Below are 26,554 nucleotides of genomic sequence, written 5' to 3'. Positions count from 1 at the left end.
AGTAATTCAGACGGTAAAAGTAATTCAGAGGGTAAAAGTAATTCAGACGGTAAAAGTAATTCAGAGGGTAAAAGTAATTCAGATGGTAAAAGTAATTCAAAGGGTGAAAGTTATTCTGAGGGTAAAAGTAATTCAAAGGGTGAAAGTAATTCAAAGGGTGAAAGTAATTCAGAGGGTAAAAGTAATTCAGATGGTAAAAGTAATTCAAAGGGTGAAAGTAATTCAGAGGGTAAAAGTAATTCAGATGGTAAAAGTAATTCAAAGGGTGAAAGTAATTCAGATGGTAAAAGTAATTCAAAGGGTGAAAGTAATTCAGAGGGTAAAAGTAATTCAGATGGTAAAAGTAATTCAAAGGGTGAAAGTAATTCAGATGGTAAAAGTAATTCAAAGGGTGAAAGTAATTCAGAGGGTAAAAGTAATTCAGATGGTAAAAGTAATTCAAAGGGTGAAAGTAATTCAGAGGGTGCTACTTCCATAGCCATAACACACATTTTAAACAGCTCATCTTTATTAGCACGTCTAATACACAGCATGTTTAAATTAAGAAATGATCACCATTCTACATGTGTCCCACCACCGTACTGTCTAAGTGTACTATTGCCACATCATTGTTATAATGTGTAATGGCATGTCTTGTTATAGTATATATAATGTCTTGGCATTTTTGAAGCCTAAGCCATAGTGGGTGTATAAGTGCAATAAATAAGATTTTTTTATCTTACACAGAAAACAACCTGATTTGGTTGTCCTTGCCTTAAAGACTACTGACACAAATACATGATTAAAAGCAATGCTCATGAATTATGATCTAGATGATCCAGGTGGCACAAGGAGATGCTCCACAGAACACCAGCTGATCCACGGAGACTATTATATAAGCACTTGTGTCATATGAATTTTACAAAATGAGTGTCAAAATTCTTGTATTTCCCAAGCGAGGATAATAGATGAATCCTTACACCAGTTTCGTAAAGTCAGTATGACACTGTAATCATTTATTTATAACTCATTATTTCTTAATCCTTTGGAGCTCTGGGGCTTTTAAAAAAATGCACTGATCATGACCACCGTCTTAGAAAAACACAATTGTCAAAAGACGTCAACAATCATAAGCTATGATGCCGTTCTAGTGAGACGTCATTCCAACCTTACGTCACAATCAAATTTGAATGACCTCATTAATGCCATCTCGGTAACATGAAAAATACAGTTGTGTAAGTGAAGTGATATTTGCACTAGTGCACATACAATTTTTATGAACTCACCTATTTCCAACCCTAGGAACTCACTTATCATCCACTTTCCTGTATTTAAAGCATATTTACATATTTATATGGAAAAAATTAATTTTCTTCCTCTTGTCATGTGATGAATAAGATACACAGACTAAAAGCTTCATTTTAAAAATTAATGGCTTATTGCTTTTCCACTCCATTGCTGTCAGAAAGCAATAAAGAAATACAATTCACACATACATTATTCAAACAATAGATGCCACATATTCGTAAATGACGGGAACCTTTAACCACAGTATTAATTTCACATGGTAAACAAGTATTCAATTTCATGTTTTGACACCATACATGACACACCTTACTTTCTGATCTGCGTATCAATACACTCATTGCATATGGCTACTTGGTGATTGGCCTGTCTAATGGTACATGTACATGTATAGCACATAGCTGTGTCAGTTAGGGTTATTCACTTGGTGTTGATCGACATCAATGACAGCGATGAACTGATACAGATGAAAGTATAAAGATGACTAAAAGAGATATTTATTTGTACATGTATAAGCACAGACATATTCATTTAGTATACGGGGGCACGGTTGGCCCATCGTTTAAGGCGCCGCGATTCGCTGAGCAGAGTTGCGTCCCTTGGGCACGCCAGAAACCTATGATTGTGGGTTCGAATCCCGGTTCGCCCTGATTATGTTTCTAGGTTTGTCAGCACCATACCCGTGCTCGTGGGTTTCACCGAAGTGGTAAATGTCTCAGACCTGCATCACTTCGGGCTTTCCTCCCACATTAAGCTGACACGCCGCGATATAACTGGAATAGTGTTAAAAGCAGCGTTAAACCCAACTCACTCACTGACTTAGTATACATAGGGTTAGAAATAACCAGATTAATAATAAACGTATGTGCACTAGTATGTGCAGGAAGTCTTTTCCTGCACTGGAGCTGCACAAGGGCCGGCAGTCTGGACTTGCATGCTCTTCGGAAACTTCCCTGGAAACCTACCCTTGATGCCCCTTTTCAGAATAAGGATTCTATTTACATACTGACGTTTGCGAACTAAAATAACATTCTTAGGGTCATCAAAACATAGTTCTTAAATATTACTCACATGTACTATTTTCTGTGTATTAATACATATTTTAACCAATGAGAACCAATGGAGAAAACAATATGCTGTTCAAGTAAAGGACATTAATGTTTCATTTCATTTAAGCTCTGAAAAGTATTTACCTGAAATATACTTATTCATAATGATATCATTCTCAAATATCCATAATATTTTGAAATCCGTTTGTTTTTGAAACCACACTACTGAGTTGAAAATTTCACATTTGCTTACAAGACTAGGATATATGATCAAAGCAATGATCAAACAGTTATTGTAGTTATTTGCACTCAATTAACTTCATTTTCATCATTATGAAATATAATTAGGTCCCTTTATGTACAGAAGTATTGCTTTGTCACTCCAGCAAATTGAGATTAATTATAGATCAAGGGTTACAGCACCTGATTTATCATTGGAACTGCCATCCATTGGAACAACATACATAAGGGTTTAAGCATTCACTCGTCATGCCGAAGACCTTGGTTCAATTACCCACATGGGTACAATGTGTGAAGCCCATTTCTAGTGTCCCCTGTCATGATATTGCTGGAATATTGCTAAAAGTGGCATAAAACCATACTCACTCATTCATTCATAAGCTTGAACCCAGTAGAGATTCCAGGTGAATTGGTACCCAGCAACTTATGCTGGTCATAAGAGGCAACTAAATGGACTGGATGGTCAGGCTCAGTGACTTGGTTGACAGCCTGAATCCTGGTGGAGGTCGTTGCTAACAATATCAATCACTGGATCATCTGTTCCAAATTTAATCATTTACAGGCCACATACAGCAGGAATATTGTTGAATGCAGTGTTAAACAACAAACAAACTAACATTGAACAATAGTTATCATTGTTAATAATTCTAAGAATACCTCTATTACATCTTTGCTGTATCCTGTATTTTGGCTTCAGTCACACTTACTAAATTTTCAGATTTTCAACAGACGTCCTCTTCACTGTCAACTACACACAATTAGTTTTTCCCGATTAGCACTATAGCAATTCAAGCTATGACGTGCGTAATGGCTGAATATTGCTAAAAGCGGCGTAAAACCATACTCACTGACTCACTGACTCACTGACATACAGCCAAGTATGGAACATGTCACTGTTATTGTGTGATATGATATGCTTGATGGGAGGAGAGATGGCATCAATGTAATATTCAGAGGAACCACAAAGTCAGCAAAAGATGAGTTTTGATGAAGACGCATAAAGGAAACATGACACTTCTATTGGTAGCTGTTATCTCTATAGAACAACTTGCACTGAATAGTAACTTAATTCTTTTCTGTGACATGCCTACTTCAATCTGATTCCCTTGGTAGTCTGTACTAAAGTCTATGGGCCCCGTGAAGATCCAGGGTAGAATTGGTCTTCAGCAACCCATGCTTGCCGTAAAAAGCAACTATGCTTGTCGTAAGAGGTGACTAACAGGATCGGGTGGTCAGGCTCGCTGACTTGGTTGATGCATGTCATCGTATCCCAATTGCGTGGATTGATGCTCATGATGTCAATCACTGGATTGTCTGGTCCAGACTCGATTATTTACAGACTGCCATCATATAGCTGGAATATTGCTGAGTGCGGCAGTAAACAACAAATGAACTAAAGTTTCTGTGTGGTTTCAGAGAAGGTGATGCCTAAATATGTTCGGATAAAATGTTAAGAAAATTGTTTGTGGTATGTCAAATAATACAGTGATACTAATCTTACTAGAGTTTCAGATCCAAAGGTCTACAGGTTTCTGAGGAAAAGTTTCATAAACATTTTGAACAAATACCAATTGTTATCTCACCTGCTTGAAAGCTCAGGTGAGCTTCAGAGCCTTGTTGCTCTATCTTATAATTGTGTTGCTAACTCATCATATCATAGTTTCCATTCCCAAGCATGTTGTTTCTGAGAAGATTCAACAGTTCATTTTTTTTCCATTGATTTAAAAATCACAAAACTGTTGAGTTTATTCACTCTAACATTCATGAGTACAATTATGATGCCAGATAATAAAATGAGAAATAACATGTGATACATCATTATTGGTATGCAGAGAAGTAGAGATATGACAAACTTAATAAAATGACATAAAGAAATATTGACACATTTTTACTATGAATTCCTGATTTGTTTGTTTGATTATTTTTTAATGCTACACACAGCAATGTTCTAGCTTTATGATGGCAGTCTGTAAATAATCAATTCTGGACCAGACAATCCTAAGACTGATGTCATGAGCATCGATCTACACAACTGGGATATGATGACATGCATCAACCAAACCAGCAAGTCTGACCACCCGAACCCATTAGCTGCCTCTAATGACAAGCATGGGTTGTTGAAGACAAATTCTAGCCATGAATCTTCACAGATCCTCCTCCTGAACCTTTCATCCCCGCTTCCTACAGCCATAAGTATTGAGCATTGTCTGTGTGGACAAAGCTGCACTACTGTTAGTATTGACACATCAGTGACAAAAAGGATGACTAATGCAATTCCCTGTTTTGACTTGTAACTTGTGCTATTTCAGGTGGACAATTAACATGCCATTGCATGTGTTTGTGATGGGTGCAGGGCAGGATAGGCTCACATTTCCGCGAAAACCTGGTATCATCACTATTTGATAATGATCATAAACACACACATGATATTGTCAGAATCGTAAATCAACTTTGCTTTTAGAAGAGATTTTTTATGGATATGGAAAGTGTTTTTTGTTGCTGTCTACTGACAACTGGCATTTGAGCAGTTGAGAGCCTTTTTCCATATAAGAAATAGACACATCCAATTAACATTATTAGTGCTCCTGTCATATGTCACCCTCTCCATGCCTGTTCTCCACAGTGACTGTTATGTTCATTAGATCTGTACTCAATAGTCTCTCCTACAATCAATAAACATTATCCGGCTCTGTCTGCAGTCTCTACACGCCAACAACATGCTTTCAGTACTAAGTGAAAATTTGGCAAGGTACTCATGTAGGTTTTGTTTTTCAAACCGTGTTTTGTTTTCAATCATGAAGAAGAAGAGGCCAGGTAAAAGACTAATTCTCCACATTAGACAGCAACACATTATTTATAAGACTGGACAGCTAGCATCGACCATCTTGATTTAATCAAGTGTGAAGGCCACTCATCACAAGGTACCCTCTGTGGACATGCTTGTCCTGGTAGTGACAGTCAAGTACAGGGAAAAAAGTTGGTTCAACAAAACACATTGCCTCCCATGGTACTAGAAGACCCATACCCTGTGACAGAAGAGTGATCATATCCAGGAATATTGACACTAACACAATCAGGGTCCACATACACAAAGCACTGTAACGACAACTGCAAATAACATACTTTAATAAAGACTTACAGGTGTATAGTGCTAAACTCACTTTGTGCAATGGGCCTCGCTTTGAAGATATGCAAATAGGAAGCATGGTACTCTGTCATACAGACCCTTGGTATTTGGGCCACATGTCATGAATTGAAGGCACAACATAGCAGCTTTGCAAATTGCAGAAAGTCTGGCTGGTGAAAACAGGCATTTTCAAGCACTGAAACAGGTGGATCACCTAAGCTGCACTGCTGCCTGACAGCATAATACCCGAGGTCAGCATGAGGTTACCTAATGGCATCTGTCCATCTTGTCGTTGACTTGACCACCATCGTCGACCACAGAATCAGACTATTTCAATTTGAACCATGGTTCCAACAAGCTTGTGAATGATAACAGAAACATTCATACTGTCGCATATCTTGCAGTTCTTCAGCAAACTGTACAGTGATGACTCCGCAACAAAGAAGTACTTCTCATCAACTGGATGGGGGTTTTCATTGAAGCTGGCAGTGGGGCAGTGATCCTCTTGTTCATGCATCTGAAGTGAAAAGAAGGAAAAATATAAATACTAATGTACTTTAACGTTCAATATAAGATTAAGTTAAGAGTTATAAAAGATTATGTGTCAAACTTAACATAAACTGTCTATCTGTACACATTGAGTTGTGACATATTTGAATTACCTGACAGATTGTTGTCGGGGGGGGGAAATAATCTGGATCAGATGTGATTGTACAGGTCACACTGTACCGCCACCGTCAGTGGTCTTGCCTGAATGCATCTTGTGATTCTTCTGACAGGTAATGTCTGAATCCGTCTTGTGCGAAGATGTATTTTTGCCTTGGGAACTGCCACTGTAAATAAGACAAATATCAAAATCATATATATACATACACAGGATTACATATCAACATATATCAATGAGGATAAACCAGGTCAGACCTTATGGACATAATCTTTCAGTGTAACTTATAACTATATATTAGATATCCTTAATCATATATCTCATTATATCCCATCCACAATGATCCAGGCTATTACATGTCCATTCTATTGCGATTTCCCAGGACCAACTGGACATGATGGCTTTGATTAACAGGAGCAAGGTTTCTGTCAAATTAAGGATTGAAGTTGTATTTGTTGACGTTCATCAGCTCATGAAGACAGTGCCTCACATGAGCAAATTCCATGAGCATTCTCTGTTATAGCTTCGAATGGACGCTTCATTTCGGTGACCCAACATACACATGATCTGTCTGGCCTCAAAGCCTGCATCATGCATTCATAGCCTGAATCGATGTCCTCAGATTTCACAAATGATTTTTTAATATTATTTTTAGATATTGAGGAATTCCCATAAAATATATCTGTAATCACGTGACATACTGACTTACATCGGGAAATGAACGCCGTCAGCTTGGTAGCGTTCACCTAGGCAAGGTCACCCACTACTGTCAATATTCAAAAGTGTTGCATGTCTTTTCTTTTGCCACCCTGGATTTGTCTCCAGATATGTATACATGTGCAACAGCTCAGAGTGTGTAGGAAGCCATATATCATAATGGGTTGATACAGGGTATTTATCATAACAGAATGAAGACATAATGGCCTGAATAATTGGAAGAAGGTATCCCTTAATCAATCTAGAATATTTTCTGTTAATATTTGTCTAAAATGATTATCCAAATATCACTATGAAAGCTAAAATAGTTACAATTACGGATTAATTAATACAATTTTATTCTGAGCAGAATCAATATATGGAATGTTAGAATAAATCACTTACTTGACACTTGAACTCAAAATGGTGCTTTCCACTGCCATACTCAACACAAGTTTGAACAGGCTCGAACGTTGACATGTCCTGCTGAAGATCTGTACTGCCGGACTGTCTACAATCTTGTGTTGCTTTGAGACTATCATATGCTTCTTTCAGATCCTAAAATGGGAAAATAATTACTTTATACTTCATGATTTTATTTCACATTCTAATTAATTTTACAAAATAAAAATTATATAAATCGTAGACAAAATTACTTTATACTTCATGATTTTATTTCACATTCTAATTAATTTTACAAAATAAAAATTATATAAATCGTAGACAATTATGACAATTCTTATTTTTAAAAAAACCAAGTTACTCTGCAACGAGTGTATATAGGACGAATGCCCAATCTCTCATAAATGACAAGCCTACTGCCAAAACCTATGACATGCACGAAAACTGTGACATAAAAACAAAGTACAGTAAAATCGATTTACACCCAACAACTCAGGTAAATGAAAAACTGTGAAAGTTACAAGCGAGCATGTAATATCATATGACTCAATATTGTAAATCAAGTTCAAATCTATTTCACTCACTTCTAATTGTTCTAACCGTCGTCGCTTCTGAAAAGCCCCCCTCTCGGTGAACCTGGTATTTTTTGTGATCATACTCTTGCTTGTGCCTTCGATAGCCAGGGGAATGTCCAGTGCAGCATCCTTAAAAAGCTTAGGTTTAGCTTTCGTGTGGTCATACTGTGCCATGAACGCGGGATGCCTTTCATAATTCTTCTTCGAGAAATGTAAGGAGCATAACATGCTGTATTTGCTTATTCTTTGCATTGTCTTTGAGTTTGACATCAGCACGTTGGCAATACGCCAGCCAGAGCTTTCTTCTTGGCAGATCGCAGGAAAATCCATGGAAATGAAGGCCTGAAATATTCGTAGCACTGGAAGTGCACCCGAATGTGAGACAATAGGGCATTTTGTCACCGCAACTTCATTCAAAATATAGCGCTTAGCATCACTTTTCAGTCGATAGCCTAGCATAAACGCAAACGATCAACACATAGCGGACTGTGTGGTATGACATCACAGTTCCAGGTGGCCGACCGCTAAAAATAAACCATGCATACGAGGGGGGGGGGGGGGGGGGGGGGCAAAGTGTTCTAGGTTTGGGAGCATAATCAAAATTATTACGAATTTTGTGTTTTTATCAAAAATTGATTCTGACAATTTGGTATAAATTCATGTTTGAATGGTAATCATTCAGCAAAATGCTCTGTTCATAGCCTTTTTAATAACAAAGTGTCTCCTTCAACGTAATGCACATGAACTGGAACAGCCACAGTTACTGCCAAGGACCACTGAACAAAGCTGCCAGTGGAACAATGGGCTATGTATTACATGTAACATAGTAACATATGGCCCGACAACTCTACTGTGTCATAATGGAAAAAAATAGAGATTAAAACATGTGACAATTTTGCACAACACATCAAAGACTCCCTCATGCTGAGCTGGTAGAGCTAATGCACAATAATCATACAAGCTTAATCACTAGAAATGTATTTCCACTTCTTATTAATGGTGAATTGATCTTTCGATTCATTAAAAGACAAATGCGGAACCCAAAGGAAATATAAACATAAAGACAGGAAGTTAATTAGATAGTACATTAATGATCTTGAACTAAATGGTCTACATTAAACCTCATGGTTATATAAATAACTCCTACAATTACATCATTAGAGAACTATTTAATTAGGAAAATAATACCAATTACAAAGTAACATTGCAATGCTTTCAACATTTACAGGGAGACTTGAACACAGTGCCCCTTACTCATATCCTACCTGAAGGAAAAGTAAATGGTCTATTTCCAATTGTTCTTATTGACCTTAAGGAGGTCATCAATACTGGGAGTCAGTTGTAAAGAGTATTGGAGACAGAGTATTGATTCAAAATGTCACACTTGACATGCTCCTTAATAAACGTCCACACATGTGGAGTGAATCAACTTAGAAGCTCTGGAGTGTATTTGGTACAAAGAGATGAGAAGATTTCTACCTAGACTCATATAGTTTCCTCTTGTAGGCCAACAAGGTCATCTACATCTCGAAGGTGAATTATTTATTTACATTTAACTTTGTAATTGACAGACAAAGCTAAGAGTCATTAAGTTGTTAGATGACTGTCCAATGCATGGTAAATAGTTGACAGTAAAGATGAGTCAAGGGATTTGTAAAAGGGTGACAAATGCGTTTAGTTTCAATATGTGACATATGGATTCTTGTTATTCATGACTGACAGAGGTATCCAAGATGTAAACCTAAAGCACTCAATCATAAATGTCAAATGTGATATGCTACTGCTGCATTAGGTGAGGTGAAATAGGGTTCAACGTCGTGTCCAAGATTATTGCACTTATATAGCAACGAGTGTGTGTGTATGTGTGCGTGCGTGCGTGAGTGCATGCGTGTTGGTGGGTGGGTGTGGGGTTGCTTGTACCAGTCCAGATTGATGCGGATTTTATAATGCTAGCCAACTGAGATACCATGCTACAGTTTAACATGAATACCCCTCTCAGACACAGTATACGGACTCCAAGCCGACCAGTCCTTCTTTTAGCCCCTTAATGTCAAGCACCAGGCAGGGTAACAACAAGTACCATTTTTTAACGTCTTTTGGTATGATGGGTATGATGATACTCTACCACGAGACCACGGGGGCAGTCTACTGCTGCATTCAGAGAGAGTATATGATATTCTAACTACTATAGTGAGGACTGAATATATGGTAACAATTTGCATTAGCTACCATAGCGAGGAGAACATAAGTAGTAATAATAGCATCAGCAGTAAATGTAAAATACTGATAGGTATTCATTCATCCATGAAAATCCTCCATGAGTATCTCTTAGAAAAACTGAACTTTATCTTTTGTTGGATATTAATACTGAATAATTGGGTTTTCTTTAACCTCATTAAATTCATTTTCTGTCAGGACGATAGTAAGGTGAAACTCACTGTATTTTTGCTTTTAGATTTCTCTGCTTCCTATTGATTTATGTTTTAACTATTTCACAGTACAAAATAATGTAATTATCTCCAATCTAATGTGTGTGTATATATGACAAAAGACAATGGTAACCAGGGGAAGAGTGCTGCTTTGGACCATATATCAGTTATATCAAGGTTTGTCAGATGAATGTGGGTGGATAGACCACATATTGTAGATGGTGACCATTTGATGAAATGTAAGCCTTAAGGTGGGAGCATTCCATGGAATCTAACGATGGCAAATCTTTGAAAGGAACTCACAACAATTAGGTTCTAGTACTGATCTATGCTGGAGTCCCCATGGAGATTCCAGGTTAGAATAGGTCCCCAGCAAGCTATGATGGTTGTAAGAGATGACCAATGGACTCGGTTGTCAGGCTTGGTGATTTGGTTGATTGTATGTCATAATAAACCAACAGTGTGGATCACAATATCGATAGCTGGTATACTGCTGAGTGTGGCATTAGCAGACAAACAAACAAACAAACAAACAAACAAACAAACAAAACAGGAAGATGTATTGTAAACATGCATTTAAATATCAGAACATGACATTATATAATGATAATTTGCACAAATTGACCATGTGTCTCATGAGCATACACACACAGACTGGACTGAATTCACAAGCTCATTCCGAATGTCTCACTATAACCACTTGGCTGATTCCCACGTGATTCACATTTCAAGAATGTGTAATTGCAACCTTTGTCTACATGCATCCATTAGTAACTGACACCCCTAATGTCATAACGACAGGTCAGGACGGATCAGGACGGTCCTAGCACTCCCAATTAACATTCATGGTCACAAGTTGTTGCACAATACATCATGTCATTAATTAATTCTGATACCATTTATTAGACAGCCTTAGAAGTTCATTTTATTTAACAAATGACTAAAAGGAGGAAAATGTTTACTGTGGTTCATCTTGATCTCTCCGTTCTCAGAATAACCACCTGTTACAAGTCCCAGAAACCCGTCTCAAACCTTTGGTCAGAGATCTTTCCAGTTCTGCGCTTCCTCGCTATGGAACAAACTACCATCCGATCTAAATCTGTCGCCATCGCTTTCATCCTTTAAGGCTCATCTGAAAACACACCTTTTCAGACAACACTATCAACTCTACTCCCCTTTCATTAGCATTATTTGCTAACACTATGTAGAGCCATGAGCATTAAGTTGGTGAATGGAATCTGGCGCAGTATAAATGGACTTGTTATGTTATGTTATCTTCTGTGACTTTTAGTCAGTCTCCAATCTGTAGCAATGTCCTGAAGCATTGGGAACTGGTTCAGAACTATCATAAGCTCTGAGTTGCTACTAGTCTTTGTCCTCAGCACAATTTAGTAGTCTAGGGCTAGTGGAATAACGTGTTGTTTTAAGCCTCTACTAACACAGTTTACAAATTAGAATCTGTTCATCATGAAAACATTGTGCATTCAATGGATTACACTTCCAGACTAATAAGTTACATGTAACTAACATTGCTCAAATTTAAGGCAACATATTAAAAAAATATAATAAAAAATAATTTGAAATCATGATTACATGTTTTTTTTCCCAAAATATAGGTTATAGACCTGGATTATTTGCTCAATTTTACCTACCATAAATTTAAAATACTCAGTCTGGTTGATGAGATAGTTCGCAACCTTCTATGGAGGGGTAACAGGTCATTTCGCATACCATCAGTTTCTACACCTATTGTACGTTTCATATCTCAGCAGTTTTGTATCCCTTCGTCAGTTTTGTATCCCGCTATATTCGTTAATCATTGTATTGTCTGCTGTAAGGAAAATTTACATGTAACAGAAATTTACAATAATTACAATATATTAAATAAGCTTAGCAAAATTTGTTTGTGAGCGTAACATAGTAATGTACAGATCCAATAATTTATATTTTAACATCATCTTGTAAATTAGTATTTCCAAACAACACCATCTTAATATTAAACCTCTTGATATTTCAATTTTTCAAAATTGATCCTAGACATAGGGGGAATTTTTACATTTGGCCTTCTTGTGAATTTCCATTTTCGATAAAAATAGTTAAATGTGAATGATCAACAACTTTTTCTGTCTCCATACACTAAAATCCTAAGTTTTCAAACTGATATGTCACTATATATATGTATGCAAATTTGAACAGTATCATAATATGTACATACGGATGGAAAATATGTCCCGTACTCATTTGCATCACGGGGGCGATACGCATCGTTGAAGACTATCTATTCACACAAGGAAATGCAGAAATGCAAATCCCTCGACCAGGGCAGGAAAAGCCAGCAGGGTGAGGCAGAACATGTGCCTAAATGAACCTGACAATCTAGATTTCAAGGTAAGCTATGGCTATATTCTTAACGCATGTTTTCAGCGAACTTCAATATCGTTTTGTGTTTTGGATGTTATATATTTTTCAGTTCAGTTCAACTCCAAGGTCGTATTAACCAATTTCTTGCATCAGAGTTGACGAGGAACGCCACCTCAACTTTGCCACAAGTGACCAACTTACTGCACAATCAAAGATGTGCTTCCTAGATGTAAGGTTTAAGGTAATCCCAAAGCCTTTTTACCAGCTGCTGTCAATCCATCCCTTTCTGCGTCAAGATGGCGATACAAAGCAGGTCCCCACTTGTCTTTGTATTTATGTCAAGGCGGAAAAAAAGACTTCAAAAAGGTGTGTCATAACATAATTGCTTTCATTTTATACTCTTGCAAATACACGAATTTGCATTTTCTCAAAAGAATAAACATTTAAAATATGTTTATATATTTCTGTATTGCTTGCTATCACAGACATGCTGCCACCAGCACCTGCAGTGAAGGAAGTTGAGATGGATTTTATAATCGGTAGGTTTTAGTATGTGCATACTTTGCACATTAATACTCAAGCATTGGGTATATATCATGACGTACCCTACTTTCGAACATTTAAGATGGCATTGCTGACATTTCAAGAGATGGGTGAATCAAACTCAACTTCTGCTTCATATCAATAGGTGATGTCTTCAACAATAGAATTCAGCTACATTCCAAAAGAAAAAAAATCCTTGAAAAAAAGCATGATCTCCATTACCTCGCCTGTAAACTCAAGTGACGTCACCTTTTTTCTGACACCTGATTGTTTTGGTAATTTCCATGAATGACGAAAAGTTCTCTTGCAGGTTGGCAGGTTGGCAGGTTGGCAGGTTGGCAGGTTGGCATTAAAACACAATAGTAATTGAAAGGTTGAAACCTAGTCACAAATTATGAATATTTGTCAAATTATAGTGTTCACACTACTTTACTTTTTCATTATGACATGGACTCCAAAATTCTGTATGACGACAGAATGTTCTGACAGGTGTACAGTATTTCACATGAACCCAATGTTGACAGGCCAAATGTGAGAACTTTAAAGGTGGCAGCCTTGATGATGTGTCAAAATCATTTTCAATATGGCTCTTTGAAAATAGGTGTGGTTCAAACATAGGGTTATAATAAAGAGCTCATAATCTTCGTCATAGTTGATACTTATTATTTTCCTTTCCTCTGCAGCTGCTTTTGGCAGGTTGTCCGAGGAAATCTATTAGGGATAGACATACAAGGCTGGACACAGGCAATGCTCAGGTCCAGGAACTAGGGATGCTGATGCCCTATCACAAGAAGGAAGGACCATACAAATTTGCGAGAATACTAATGTCACTTCCACATCTTCCAAGCGAGCACATTCAGCCATGAAGAAGCTGCATCTCTCAGCTGTAACATACAATCCACATAGTTGGAAAGCTCAACAAGGGATGTGGAGTCCTTGTCTGCCTTCAGAAAGACCATCCAGATCAACAACCAATGATGTAGGGGCTGGCACAAGCGCTTCAATGTGAGGGCCTTCAACAATGGGTTGGCCTTCTATGTCCTAATACCCTTATTGCTGAAAGAGGCCAAGCTTGTGTCAAACAACAAGCCAAAGAGGTACCAACGAAGACAGCACTGTCAGCTTCAGGCACGCATTTTACAGCTCTGGGGTGAGTACAGTGCGGGATTATTATCAGCCAGCCAACTAATTCAACATGTGGCCAAGTTCAACGGCCCTTGAGCCACCCAGTGATTAAATTGTGACCTTGTACGACTATGAAGTAAAATTCCGAATCTTCAATCAGAATTCCCCGCCCCACCCCAACAAAAAACAAAACAATTGGCACCTAGATCTAGAAGAGCAAACTTCCTGTGGTGAGTGCTGGGTAATGCTAATAGCTCTTGGATACACTTACGTTTTCATATTGCTTTCATTTCTGTTTGAACGAGTATATATGTTATATGTACCATGTGTCCACTGTTCCTTGAATAAATGTTTGAAGTTTGTATATCCTGTAATTAACACAGCGTTATTTCTCAACAAAACACGAACACAGACTGCTACGAAACGACCTTTTTGTGGAGAAACTGCCGAGATACAAAACTAACTGCAGTGGAATCTGTCCAACATTTGGATTTTTGTGAAAACTGGACTTTTACTCAGGTCCCCTCAGTTCCGTAATAAATTGTCATTACTCAAACTGACAAGCCTACAAATCTATAATTTGGACTTTTTACACTTCTGACTTCTGACTAAAATTACGGTCCCAACAAACAATTTACTTTTTGAAAGAAGCTGTCTAAATTGAATTGGACCAGACCGGACGTACTGGATAGGATATTCTTTCACTTTGAAGTTAGCTCAGTCATTGTCAGCTGAAACATCAATACTAATCCTGTATGTAATCCTTTTTGATCTTAACACTTTATTGTATGCAGAGTTAATTAGAATTTACTCACCTGTTTATGAGAAACTCACCTTAATCAGATTAATTCTGTGTCCCGAGCACGTCAATAAAAAACAGTAAACACAGCTTGTGATAAGTGAACCACTTTCCGGTATTTCACCTCGAAACTATTGACTGAGGACATGACTTTGAAAAACAATCCTCTAAAACATAAGCAGTCCGTTCTCAATAATTTTGCAAGAAAAGACTGTTTTAATATGTATTTAATGCCAGCCCATGTCAATATTTCATGTACAATGTATGTGTACGCAAATAAAGATAAATGATCGTTGCTTTTGCTATGTCTTCATTCCAACTTTTTGTACTGTGTGTAATCCGGACCTCTCCAGAAACCAGACCTTTTTACCAGTTTCAACCAAGTCCGAATTGGACAGATTCCACTGTGTAGGTAGCAAAACTGACGAGATACGAATCCACCGGGATACGAAATGACAGGAAACCCTATGGTGGTGTCCTTAGAACTTGATGCAGAGAGGTTTTGTATCAGAGAAAAAGATCTGATTTTAATTATAGCAGGTCTACTGTTAAATATATACTGAGTTCTCAATACTATAATAGTTTATTCTGTGTGTCTTAGACAGTTCACATATTGTTTGTTTGTTGTTTAACGCCACACTCAAGAATATTTCCGACAATCTAGTGATATACATGACCACCTGATCCCGTTAGTTGCCTCTTACGACAAGCATGGGTTGCTGAAGACCTATTCTATCCCTGATCTTCACGGGTCGACGGTACACCTAATGTCCTCAGGCCTTGATGCAGAGATGTATTGTATCAGTGTCAGATTATATTGGGTAGAATATTATACACATACTTAGTTCTGAATGCTGTAAACATATATTCTGTGTGCCTGGCTGCTCCATCATGCAGGCCGCTTAAGGTGAAGTGTCTGGAGGAGCAGGGTCAGACCTAACAAGGTGCTGGTGCACTAATACTGACACTAAACATCACCATTAAAACATTCAATCACTTACGTAGTGTAATTTACCAAACAACTACACCTCCTTCATCTCAATTTCATACATGTTGTGCCTATTATACACAAAACTATGCCCATTACTGACAAACATCTCATGCCGTAAATACATATCATCATTCAGGAATATACAAATGACACATCAAGTGTGTCAAAATTGAAGTCTTCCTATAATTCCCAAAATTTTAATGTTTATAATTTCAAACCACGACTGACAGTATTTAATTTAAGAAGGTCCCCAAGGAACCTGTAAATCTAGTGCAGCAATTTTCAGCAATACTTTCACGACCATTTTCATGAAATTTCATTCAGCTGATACTTAACACTGGAACATAGATTTTAATCAAAATGCTTGATACCTAATGAGATATACACTACACTCAGTGTTCTTTCTAGAAATTGGAATTAAAAAAGGCCAGTAAAGAGAAAGAGGTTTTCATGACATATATGGTGATGGATTATTCCAACAGCAGACCTGATGTTTGGACCAGATATAGGTTGAAGATGTTCAGAACAAACATCAAAACACTCCTGCCTAGAACAACCTTTGAGATCGAAGAGACTACTTTCAATTTGGGTTCTGGTGAGGACAGGATGATAAGTGCATGTGTTCAGAGTGAATCAAGATCCCGGGCCAGCATTGCAAGAGTAGTAGATCCCATGCAGGAGTCTTTCAGCTCAAGTCTTTTCATCAGTCCCCTCTTGAGAACCATTAGAATATTAATCTGTTGATTACGATATTTTACAGATTAAAATGAAAATGCAGCAGAGGGGGGTTGGGGGCCCGGGTCCTTGCCGGCCTGGCTAGGCTCATCCTCAGGTCAGGTACCATTGTGTCCTCTGCACACAGTCGAGATAGTGAATAAGAGTTCTCCCTAAGCGAACCCACCCACCAAGAACGTTTCTGCGAATATGGAGATTCCCCAAGCAGTAGCCTTCTGCATTACCCAGATTGACAGGTCTGTTCTCCCATTGGTGAACCCAGGCACTTCCCAAAAAGGTGCTAAGAGGTCTGGAGGCACAAAACTGAGAGAATAGAGAGCACTGAGAACAATAGGGATTCAGAGGACTGCATACTTCGGATGCAAGCGAGCCATTTCAAAAGAAAGGTCTGCATACTTGTTATGCTTTTCCTGAATCTTGCTAATCATGTTGATTTCAAATACAGTAAGACAGAAAATTCAGTTACATAAACCACTTGATTGGCTTTATCAAAAAGGATAAGATTAGGTTAATTGGCAGGAATTCTACTAAAGCTGTATATGGGCCCATTCCATAAAATTTTAAAAGCATCATTTTCCATGACACCTTAGACATGCCAAGAGTCACACCAGGGTGGACCTCAGGGTTAAAGCCACCATCATTTGCCAAAGACAATAAGAAAAAGAACACAAAGACAAAGTCATTTATAGCCCACGCCCTTGTGAACATGTGCAATATCAAAATATGTCAAAATTCAAAAGTGACAAAACATTCGAAAGAGTAGAACCAATATATTCCTTGGTTTGGATGAAGGATTCAATACATAGTACCAATACAATTATCATCTGGCTTAATGTGAAAATAGTTTTACTTTTATTAGGTTTTCCTCTTTGAACAGGGGTTTTATGTCCTTCCCATAACAAAACTTTTTTTATGAATTATAAAAACATAAAGATACCAGTAATTGAAGTTTGAATCAAGAATAGGAGTTAAGTTCTAAAATAACTACAACGCAATACTACAAGCATTCTTTTAGGTGTAAAAATGCCCTAAGATCTATTTGTTATTGTAACATCATCAAAGTGACAAGGGTTTCAACCAAAATAATTACTGTCTCAGTTCAAAAATAGTGTATATATCAATCATTTTAAATCTGAATCGTCAATGATAAAATGTCTATGGTAAATATTTGAACTGATAAATAGTAGTAACTGTAATTTGTAACCAAAAAGTTCATTGTTACATGATGGATCATTGTTTCAGGAAGGACATTTTGTGGAATGGACAAAATATTGTTCCAGGAAAGACACGTAAGACTCGTTTGATCTTATTGGTTAAATCTGACTTTCAAATAAATCATTTAAATACACAATGCATGGTTGTCAAAAGGATATAGTTTCTGAAAATACATGTTTTCTTTTACATGGTTACATGAACATCTTTCGTTACAGGAGTGCATCATATCCCAATTGCATAGATTGATGCTCATGATATCAATCACTGGATTGTCTGGTGCAGACTCAATTATTTACAGACCGCCATCCTATAGCTGGAATATTGCTGAGTTTGGCGTTAAACAACAATCAAAGAAAAAACATTACAGCATCTTTTCAATAGGAATCTTTACTCATATATTCCAAGATTTGTTTAGTTTAACAAATATGCACAAAAAAAGATACACTACCAACTAGCCAAGGGTTGTTATGGGATGGACACTTTTCTGTAACAGATGTTACTTTTATCTACTCCAATTATTTTTACCAGTTACAAAAATTATTGGAAGCAATAGTTTTAATAAAATAGATTTTCTGCTAAATGAGTGGTCCCTCAAAGAAAATTGAGCATACAGTAATTGAATAATATTGCTTTTAGTATCAGTCAGAATATCATCACACATGACTAGTTCACTGCAAGGAAGAATCTCCTAGGCATGACAGGTAGTTGGTTCTGGTACCTCTGGGGAGGTTTTTTACCATCATACCTAGACTGTTGTGGAGTGACATCAGTAGTAGTGGTAGTAGTAATGGTAGTGGAAGTGGTGGTGGTGGTGGTAGTGGTAGTGGTAGTGATGGTAGTAGTAGTAGTAGTAGCAAAAGTGGTAGTGGTGGTGGTGGTGGTGGTGGTGGTAGTGGTTGTGGTGATAGTAGTAGTAGTAGTAGTAGTAGTAGTAGTAACAGCAGCAGCAGCGGTACAATTTTTTTTCATGAAAAGATTTAAACATTTTCTCCTTTACTTAATGTGCCATAAATTTGAAGAATTAGGTCCCTTTCTCAATCAGATTAAGAGCACAGGTAAATACTTTCATCCAATGGGTGGTCACTGTTTTGGTCAGATGGAGTACATATACACACTGATAAACTACTGTGAAGTATACAGTCTATCGGGGCAGGAAACTCTCGTGTTTCGTCAAATTGTACATTTCAGCCTGACAGGCCTAAAACAACAAACACGTGAATGCATGAACCATACAGTTTAAATAAAATCATGAAATCTGCTTCCAATTAGAATGGTGGAGTTTTGCGATCTGTAGTGTACAGTTCGTGTAAGTTGAGTATTTGCCTATGCTCTAGGATAGATAGAAAACTTGTTTCAGTACTTTATCAGGATATAAACACACTTTAGCAAGGCACTCATCCTCTACCTATTACTTAGATGTGTATATTCCTCATCAGAGTGTCTGCGACATTTTACACCCAAGTAAGACACATAATGACCAAGGTTATCAGATAACAATTATCATATACATGTGACTTCAAGCATGTCATTTCCGACCGAAAATTACCATCCTGTTGCATAATATGCTCAAATTGTCTTAATGAAATATGTTAAGTACTGGGGATTGCCACATAGATCACAGCAATGTCACGATGCTATGAACAAGATACGTTAATTGTTCGCACATGTTGACGGCACCAGCATGGGAATGCCCAAGTAGGGTCTCCTTATTGATGTCTCATTGATCAGTCTTAATGTAATAAATGGTCATTAATTATCACAATGGTGAATGAAATATCAAATGAACTGTGAGAGCAGAACATAAAATAGCTTATTAAGTGACAGCCACTTTGGTGTTTATTGATTGACGCCATGAAATCAATGAATGTTCACATAATGACATAGATTGATATTGACCATCATTTGTCCCACAGGGATGTTATGTCTGTAAATTAAGAAAAACACATTTGGTTCTGAAGGTGTGTTCATGATGAACATACAATAACATATTATACAAGCGCTTAGGAAATTTATGGTCTTTTGGTTTTCAAACACCAGTTCTTGCACAATGAGAGACTGACATTTGGTGTAGTGTATGTTTATAACCTGATAAATAAATCACTGACTATAAAAGTTTGTTTGTTTGTATGTTCTTCCACATCACACTTAGCAATATTCCAGTTATATGATGGTGGTCTGAAAATAATCAGGTCTGGACCAGACAATCCAGTGATTGACATCATGAGCATCGATCCACGCAATTGGGATATGAAGACATGCATCAACCAAGTCAGCGAGGCTGACCGCCCGATCACGTCAGTTGCCTATTACAACAACCATGGGTTCCTGAAGACCTATTCTGACCCTGATCTTCATTGGGTGACTGCCTAAGTACATTGTACGATCTTGAACTAGTTGTCACTAGTGCTAAAGCACTGTAGCTCACCTGTCCCTATAAGCAATGGCTTACATGGCTACCCTTTTTGTGAACACCTGGTGTCATCACCGATTTTCAGTGATCCATTGATATAATCTTCACCGCTATGTTGCCTTTAAAGCCAAATGGAATCTGTTTTGTTGGATGATCAGGGTAGTCCCTTATCTTTACAATGTCCACAGAGGTAGTCACTTAACACTGATAATACTGTATGTAAACAAGTAACCAAACAATGTCTTCTAATATGTAGCAATGTGAAGTGTTCTATTGTACAGCAGTGTTGCCATATATACATGAATTAGATTTCCTTCATACAAAGTTTCAACTCCAAATGCAGATGCTGATTTACATTTGAGGTCTGAGCAGTATCGATATCATTAGCACCATGTGTGAAACTTAAAGACATCAAACAGTGCTAGGCTGATAAACAGCATAAACATTTAGCTGCCAAAGTGGATCTTCAATGACTGAATCATGCATTGCCAATCAGCTCATACTTACTTCCTCAGTTCATATGTATGTTGCCTCAGTAAATTGCAAATTAATTGGCCTGGCCTTGAAATAGGAATCAGCTAAAACTTAGTTCCACTTTAAAGACACATGTAAAATGTCCGACCTATGAAACAGATGGGGGACAGAAAAAGGCCAGCAATAGACAAATAGATAAATAGATGGAAACTAAAGTGTGTAGATAGATAAATATTTGGGGAACAGAACACAGTGTGGAGATACATGAATATTTGGGGAACAGAACGGTGTGGAGATAAATGAATATTTGGGGAACAGAACAGTGTGGAGATAAAAGAATATTTGCAGAACAGGACACAGGGTGGAGATAAATTAATATTTGGGGAACAGAACACAGTGTGGAGATAAATGAATATTTGGGGAACAGAACAGTGTGGAGATAAAAGAATATTTGCAGAACAGAACACAGGGTGGAGATAAATTAATATTTGGGGAACCGAATGCAGTGTGGAGATTAATGAATAATTAGGGAACAGAACGCAGTGTGGAGATAGATGAATGTTTGGGGAACAGAACAGTGTGGAGATAAAAGAATATTTGCAGAACAGAACACAGGGTGGAGATAAATTAATATTTGGGGAACCGAATGCAGTGTGGAGATTAATGAATAATTAGGGAACAGAACGCAGTGTGGAGATAGATGAATGTTTGGGGAACAGAACACAGTGTGGAGATAGATGAATATTTGGGCAACAGAAAGCAATGTGGAGATTAATGAATAATTTGGGAACAAAACACTGTGTGGAGATAGACAAATAATTGGGAAACAGAACACAAGGTATTATTTTCTGTATCAGTCCATACTGTTCAATGAATACTACAGAAGCATCCCATGACAGACAGTTCCCACATCAAAGCTGTACATACTGCTAAGAATACATAATGCTGAGACAATTCAAACACGACACTTCCTTGACATTCAACAAAATTCATTGAACTGGGAACATTATCTAGACAACATAAATATTTCATCACTTTTCACATTATTAATACTTTATGTTCAACAGTATAACACAACTTTATGTTGAGTTAAGATTGTCTTTTCACATATAAGATATTAACATGTATAATCTGCCATTGCATGTATATCTAAGCAAAACATTACTTGTTGGACCAGATATGCCATAAATGTTAGCAAAGTGAAAAATAGCAACAATAAATATACACACAAAAAAACCAATAGTTCACTGAAATTTATCTTGAAGATCAAGGGAAAACAGAAATACCCATGAATACTGTGAATCAGGGGTCCGGAAACCGTCCTATGCGCCGGACATGTCCGATTGGGAATCTCAAATGTCCGTTTTAAAATATTGCTTACCGGACATTTTAAAAAGTATCGTCCGGACATTCTTAAATTTTGACCGGACATGATCAACAGTTAGGACTGAGCAGTTTCTATCTGCAGTTGCAACACAATGAAGATTAACTACACTGACAAGCTTTGTTTATTTTGATTGCTGTAAATACATCGTACCTACATGATAGTCCAATCGGTCAATCACTGTAATAGGCAATAAACTGAGTTGACACTGATTAATCGAGGATTAATTACTGAGAACATCTTGTTAATTTGAGTGAAAGGTGTTTACAACTGTACATTAATACCTCATTATCCTCACAATGCTACGATACGTAACCTCAGACAAGAAGCGAAAGCGTGACGACAGCCAGTCGACCGATGCAGATCAGTCGAGCGGATCTGCCAATCCCTCAAAGTCTGGACGATTATTTTGTAAGTCGTGGCTAACGACTTTCACTTGGTTGACATACAATGAGGTTTTGCAGATTTTATTGTTTTCAGTAGCTAGTGGTATATTGAATCTTGATTGACCGCCATTTTGCTCTCTCGGACGATCGATATCCAATTTTTTTATGGTCAATAATTAAGTACACATGAAAAAAGTATTCAATTACTATTGCTATCAACGATATTTTAGTATTTGTGATTAAATTATCTGTCTTGTTTTTAAAAAAATCTTTAGTTTAAATAAAAAAAAAACTTTTCAAGTGAGGTCACGTGATAACCAAATTTGGGATAATAGTCTCGATCCAAATGATACAATGCGTACACTTGAGCAGACTCATGAATATAACACTCATGAATATTAATTAAACTGTACACTACGTTAACAGATCGTTATTATAACAGAAACAAACGTATGTTTTCCATGTAAATCTAAAATGATATTATTTGTTATTAATTGTCAGGTGAATTAAACAATTTACATTGAAACAATTCATAATTCATCATATTATGAATACGTAAACTTGTAATGTGTGTGAAAAGTCGTACTAAAATACGCTATTTGAAGGGGGCGTGGCCTAAATGCAAATGTCCGATTGGGATTTTAAATTTTCCAGCCCCCTGCTGTGAATGCAATGTGATAAATAGCATATTTTTCAACTTTTAAAAAACACTTACATATGTTGCCTCAGTAAATTGTACATTAATTGGCCTGGTCTTGATATATGAATCTAAAAGTCCAATCATGACGATAATCAAATATTTGTTTTTCTTTATCTCTGGTCTCCACTGTCTCTTTAACATACATCTCAAGCATTTCTAAAAAAAAACACCCTGATAAAACGATTGCTAAAATATCTCAGCTACAAGACGTTATCCTGTATCTGTATCATTCATCCCGAGAGATTCAAACTCTTCATATTACATGTGCAGAACGAGCCAACACGCCTGTGCCTTCAGCAACAGTTTATACTCTGAGCACAATGAGCCAATAAGTCTGTGCCTCCACGGATATTTTATACTCACGGCTCAGCACAGGTTCCCACGCATTTCCGTATGAATCTTCTCAGCGCCTGAGAGAATAAACAGCCTAATTATTAATGAATACTAGCTGCTCATAGAACCATGGTTAACATCGAACAGCAATGTTATCTTGGTTACTACATTCAAGGGAATACCTCTTGGAGATTGAAAATGCATGAGATATTCCCTGCTTTGTTCATATTCTATGGCACATCTTGTAAATCTAAGGTTTAATAGTTCACAGGTCAACACACAGGAGAATCTAAAACTTCCCATTGGAAGTTCAGACCAATAGATTGAAAAAAGTGTCTTGTCGTTCAGCTGTCTGTTGGCTCAGACTATCTACAGAACACATGAGCCTGATGGTTCTGACCTTTCAGTTGACACAAGCTCCTTGTGGTGCTGACCTTCCAGTTGACACAAGCTCCTTGTGGTTCTGACCTTCCAGTTAACACAAGCTCCTTGTGGTGCTGACCTTCCAGTTGACACAAGCTCCTTGTGAGTCAGACCTTCCTGTTAACACAAGCTCCTTGTGGTTCAGACCTTCCAGTTGCCACAAGCTCCTTGTGGTGCTGACCTTCCAGTTGACACAAGCTCCTTGTGGTTCAGACCTTCCAGTTGCCACAAGCTCCTTGTGGTTCAGACCTTCCAGTTGCCACAAGCTCCTTGTGGTGCTGACCTTCCAGTTGCCACAAGCTCCTTGTGGTTCGGACCTTCCAGTTGCCACAAGCTCCTTGTGGTGCTGACCTTCCAGTTGCCACAAGCTCCTTGTGGTTCTGACCTTCCAGTTGCCACAAGCTCCTTGTGGTGCTGACCTTCCAGTTGACACAAGCTCCTTGTGGTTCAGACCTTCCAGTTGCCACAAGCTCCTTGTGGTTCAGACCTTCCAGTTGCCACAAGCTCCTTGTGGTGCTGACCTTCCAGTTGCCACAAGCTCCTTGTGGTTCAGACCTTCCAGTTGCCACAAGCTCCTTGTGGTGCTGACCTTCCAGTTGCCACAAGCTCCTTGTGGTTCTGACCTTCCAGTTGCCACAAGCTCCTTGTGAGTCAGACCTTCCAGTTGCCACAAGCTCCTTGTGGTTCTGACCTTCCAGTTAACACAAGCTCCTTGTGGTTCTGACCTTCCTTGTGGTTCTGACCTTCCAGTTAACACAAGCTCCTTGTGGTTCTGACCTTCCAGTTGACACAAGCTCCTTGTGGTTCTGACCTTCCAGTTGCCACAAGCTCCTTGTGGTTCTGACCTTCCAGTTGACACAAGCTCCTTGTGGTTCAGACCTTCCAGTTGACACAAGCTCCTTGTGGTTCAGACCTTCCAGTTGACACAAGCTCCTTGTGGTTCAGACCTTCCAGTTGCCACAAGCTCCTTGTGGTTCTGACCTTCCAGTTGCCACAAGCTCCTTGTGGTTCAGACCTTCCAGTTGCCACAAGCTCCTTGTGGTTCTGACCTTCCAGTTGACACAAGCTCCTTGTGGTTCAGACCTTCCAGTTGACACAAGCTCCTTGTGGTTCAGACCTTCCAGTTGACACAAGCTCCTTGTGGTTCAGACCTTCCAGTTGCCACAAGCTCTTTGTGGTTCTGACCTTCCTTGTGGTTCTGACCTTCCAGTTAACACAAGCTCTTTGTGGTTCTGACCTTCCAGTTGCCACAAGCTCCTTGTGGTTCTGACCTTCCAGTTGCCACAAGCTCTTTGTGGTTCTGACCTTCCTTGTGGTTCTGACCTTCCAGTTAACACAAGCTCCTTGTGGTTCTGACCTTCCAGTTAACACAAGCTCCTTGTGGTTCAGACCTTCCAGTTGCCACAAGCTCTTTGTGGTTCTGACCTTCCTTGTGGTTCTGACCTTCCAGTTGCCACAAGCTCCTTGTGGTTCTGACCTTCCAGTTGACACAAGCTCCTTGTGGTTCAGACCTTCCAGTTGACACAAGCTCCTTGTGGTTCAGACCTTCCAGTTGACACAAGCTCCTTGTGGTTCAGACCTTCCAGTTGCCACAAGCTCTTTGTGGTTCTGACCTTCCTTGTGGTTCTGACCTTCCAGTTAACACAAGCTCTTTGTGGTTCTGACCTTCCAGTTGCCACAAGCTCCTTGTGGTTCTGACCTTCCAGTTGCCACAAGCTCTTTGTGGTTCTGACCTTCCTTGTGGTTCTGACCTTCCAGTTAACACAAGCTCCTTGTGGTTCTGACCTTCCAGTTAACACAAGCTCCTTGTGGTTCAGACCTTCCAGTTGCCACAAGCTCTTTGTGGTTCTGACCTTCCTTGTGGTTCTGACCTTCCAGTTGCCACAAGCTCCTTGTGGTTCTGACCTTCCAGTTAACACAAGCTCCTTGTGGTTCTGACCTTCCAGTTAACACAAGCTCCTTGTGGTTCTGACCTTCCTTGTGGTTCTGACCTTCCAGTTAACACAAGCTCCTTGTGGTTCAGACCTTCCAGTTGACACAAGCTCCTTGTGGTTCTGACCTTCCAGTTGACACAAGCTCCTTGTGGTTCTGGTTCTGACCTTCCAGTTAACACAAGTTTCTTGTGGTTTCAGACCTGCCAGTTAACCCAAGCTCAAAACAGAAGGTCAAACTTAGGTTGTTCAGACGTGAATCTATTCAAACAGGTCAA

General features: G+C 38.3%; 1 protein-coding gene across 3 annotated transcripts in view; it reads right to left on the bottom strand.

The window, feature by feature from the left end:
• The window catches only part of LOC124136673 (zwei Ig domain protein zig-8-like), a 187,158-nt gene that overhangs the window by 125,265 nt on the left and 35,339 nt on the right, over positions 1–26,554 (bottom strand). Inside the window, exon 1 of one of the 3 annotated variants that reach the window (XM_048401904.1) lies at positions 23,953–23,968. The exons of the other annotated variants lie outside the window; for them this stretch is intronic. The gene's annotated coding sequence lies outside the window, so the exon portion shown is untranslated. Of the gene's footprint in view, positions 1–23,952; positions 23,969–26,554 lie in introns of those variants that run through there. 3 annotated transcript variants of the gene reach the window in all.

Source organism: Haliotis rufescens, unplaced genomic scaffold, assembly GCF_023055435.1.
Source record: "Haliotis rufescens isolate VD_foot unplaced genomic scaffold, xgHalRufe1.0.p SCAF_1, whole genome shotgun sequence".
NCBI lineage: Eukaryota > Metazoa > Mollusca > Gastropoda > Lepetellida > Haliotidae > Haliotis > Haliotis rufescens.
This window is presented reverse-complemented; position numbering and strand designations above follow the sequence as displayed.